Below are 3899 nucleotides of genomic sequence, written 5' to 3' on the forward strand. Positions count from 1 at the left end.
GGAGAGCTCCTGATGCACATAAGGAAGCCCCAATTCTGCGAAATACATGCTTGTGCATAGCAACCTACACAATGCTACTATGGATTTCTGGGAAAGATATGCAAATTAGCTTCCATAAGCCTATGGCAGAAGATGTTAATTTGCATATCATCATTCTAGAAACCAAAAATAATGGATTGTTGTCTACATTCGTAATAACAAGTATGTTTTGAGTGAAAGTGTGCGCATATGAGACAGATAAAACTACTCCTGCAACAAAGAGAGTTTCTCAATCCAATATATCTATCTTTAAACGGGTACTTTTTTACATTAAGGAGAGCGCCTGATGTACCTAGGGGAGCCCCAATTCTGCGAAATACATGCTTGTGCATGGCAAGCTACACAATGCAGCTATGTATTTCTGGGAAAGATATGCAAATTAGCTTCCATAAGCCTATGGCAGAAGATGTTAATTTGCATATCATCATTCTAGAAACCAAAAATAATGGTTTGCCTTCCAAAGCCAAGTGGACCTGAACAGAATTAATTTGCACATAAGGATTTTTTGCAGCATGGCAGGCATGAGTGTTAATTGGAGCAAATGTCAGTTGGTGAATTACGGGAAACAGATGGATGTCAAAGTTGATGGAATACCGGAAAAAGAGGATGCAGAAATATTGGGCATAGTTTTTGAAAAGGATAATAATATTAAGAGCCATGCAGCATTAGAAAAGAAGGTGGAAAACAAGTTGAATTTTTGGAAGCTTAGGCGTTTATCTCTAAAAGGGAAAATTTTAATAATTAAATCTGTAATTTTACCTCTCCTTTTATATACATCAATTATTTTACCACCGGGGAAGCTGTGGCTCAGAAGGATGACGAGAAGACTGTTTGTGTTTTTTTGGGGATCTAAGATGGAGAAGGTGAGAAGGACGATGGTGATGAGTAAGACTGAGCTTGGTGGGTATGACTTTCCTAATATAGAACTTTTTATTCGGATGCATTATTTTTTATTGATTTTTAAAATTTTAAAGTGCAATGGTCGAACTGCTGCTATGTGTAGGTATCTAGCAGGATGGATGTTCATAAAGTGGAGCTGGTGTGAAAAAGAACTGAGTAAACCAAGGGCGTTTCTGATTCCAAGGTTTTATGTTGTACTCAGGACTTTTTATGATCAATACGGTTTAAGCACACTAAATAAGACTGAGAAAAGTGAGATTATTAAAGCTGGTAGGAAAAATGAAATACAATGTGATGTTCCATTCTGTAATATCACACAGGCAGCAAAAGTATGGAAATTTTTTAACGTTTTAGGTCTTTCAAATAAACAAAAGGATGTTGCATGGCTCTGTTTTCATGGGTGCCTCCCAACCAGATCCTTTTTGAATTCTAGAGGACTGAGAGTGAGAGAGAGATGCCCTAGGGAAGGTTGTGGAGGCATCGAAGATATTAATCATGTGATTTGGGACTGTTTTAACGTTCAAAAAGTTTTTTATATTTTAAAGGAGTTTTTTATTGCACTTACGGGTTGGAGGAATTTTAGCTATGAAAAGGTTTTTATTGGTCAAGATTTTAGAATGTTATCAAGCTCACGAGTCTGTTGGATATTATTCTCAGTTTTTAAAGAAGTTTTGTGGGACACTAGAAACCTTGTGGTTTTTAAAGATGTGATTTTATCACCAAATGAATGTTCTAAAGTATTTTTATCTAGGATTTTTACGGTTTTTTTGTTTGATAAAAAAAGGATTGGAGAACTTGAAGCTGAGAAGGTATGGAAGGTATCCTCTTGGAAGGTGTACGTGAGTAAATCTTGACTATTTTTCTTTATAGTGGTAGTTAGGTTCCTGTGATGTTTTATAGACATCAATAGGTTTGAGTCACTGCGAAGTGGACTGATTTGAAGATTTGATGTCTATTTACTGAGGAAAAAAATATAAAAATTGCTGTGGCCCAGGGATCGCTACTCGGTCTTTTGGCGAAGATCTAGGTTTATTGCCTGGTCTGAGATGAGGGGTGTTTTCATAGGGTCCTCCTTGGGAGGGCCCTGGATGCTCGAGTGGGGATCTCTTCTTATGCGACAGGATGGCGTCTTTTCGTGGTGGACAAGACACAATCCGCTTCCAGGTCAAGCCTGAATTCAAGAAGGAGGTAACTCTGAAGACAATCGTGGAGGAAATTATCTTTAAGGTACTGCAATTGAAATTCCAAGATGTGGAATGTTTACAGGATTTTCCTTCCCAAGGGATTTATGATTTGACTTTATATTCAGAAGCAGACTGTTTGAATGCGGTGGCGAAAATTTTGGCAAGTAAAGAGGCTATTCTCGACAAAGTGGATGTTGAACCCTGTTTCAAGCAATATCGGCGGAAATTGATTGTCCATATGTATAACCCTAGGATAAACATTGACATTGTTAAAACATATCTTTACCGCTTTTGTGAGCAAATCGACGGAGGAGATAAGATGCTTAACAAATGGGGTATGCATAATGGAAAATGGAAGTTCTTTGTTGTATTTAAAAAGGACAATACTAGCCTGGAAGGATACATTTGTCCCCCTGCGAATTTTACAATCGGAGGAGAAAGAAGCTATTGTTTTTTTGAGGGGCAAACCTCTTATTGTCGTAACTGTAATAAGTACGGACATACAAAAGACCTCTGTCAGAAGGGGGTGGTTTGTAAAAACTGTGGTAACCCGGGTCATAAGTCTATCAATTGTAAAAATGAACGGGTGTGTGATCTGTGGGGAATGGCGGGGCATATGGCCAGAGCATGTGATAGAGGTGGAAAAATCCTTTTTTCCAAAATGGTGAAGGATGGTGGGAGGAGGAGTGAATTGGCGCGTTTGGCAGAAGAGGAGCGCTTGTCCACGGACCAATGTGACGGTGGAGCTCCCTCCTCTCTGGTTAATGAAATGGGAGAAAATAATGTGGTAGTGGAACCTCCTCTTGACCGTGATGATGGTGTCCACATGGAGATTTTTTCAGGTAACTCCCAACAAGGTGCAGAGGAGGTGAATGTTGGGGAGGAAAATGTGGAAATGATGATTCAGGAGATTTCTAATGAAATAAGTGAAGAAGTTTTGGATGTGATGAGCCCAATCAGTCCATCTACCTTTTGTGAAGTTGATTCTGAAGATGGGATAACACCTGGTCAAAGATGTGTTGCAAAGTCTTCTGGGGAGGAAGAAGGGGAGTGGTCTGGGGGTGGTATGCATAAAAGACTTAAGTATGAGCATGCAAATAGGTTTGAGGCTTTGTCCTCCCTTGCAGGGGATTGTGGCAACGCCTCTCAGGGTTCGCCTGGTAATGAGTTTTTAGAGCAAGAAAGTGTAGATAGGTTGATGAGAGTCAGTCTAAGTAGAAATGCCAAGAATTAAGATGGATTGGAGGTATTACTTTATTATAGTCACTATGAGTTTAGTAGTGGCATCTTGGAATGTGAGAAGTATAGGGAATGTTCATAGAAGGGCAGGTGTCTTTGATAAACTAGGTAAAATGAGTGTTGACCTCTTTTGCTTACAGGAATGTGCCATTAGTGTCGCCCCTTTGGATTCTGAATGGTGTCACGGTAATTCCTTTTGGTCTCCTTGTAGTGAGAATAAGAATACGGGGGTAGGGGTATTGGTCAAAAACAAAAATATAGTTGTAAAAGAATTTAAAATTGTGATCCCAGGAAGGTTTGTTATTCTGGAATTAGATTTTTTGGGGCAAAGTATGAGGATTTTTAATTTATATGCTCCGGTGGAGAAAAAGGATAGGATAAATTTTTTTGAAGTAGTAAAATTTTATTTGCCAGGTAGAACATCTACAATTGTGGCAGGCGACTTTAATTGTATTAGGTTTGCTACTGATAGAGAGGGTGTGGCTGAGTCTAAGCTAGACGCTTCTTCTATAGCTTTAAACCAAATTATCCAAGATC

The sequence above is a fragment of the Bufo bufo genome, chromosome 6 (assembly GCF_905171765.1).
Source record: "Bufo bufo chromosome 6, aBufBuf1.1, whole genome shotgun sequence".
In the NCBI taxonomy this organism is placed as follows: domain Eukaryota; kingdom Metazoa; phylum Chordata; class Amphibia; order Anura; family Bufonidae; genus Bufo; species Bufo bufo.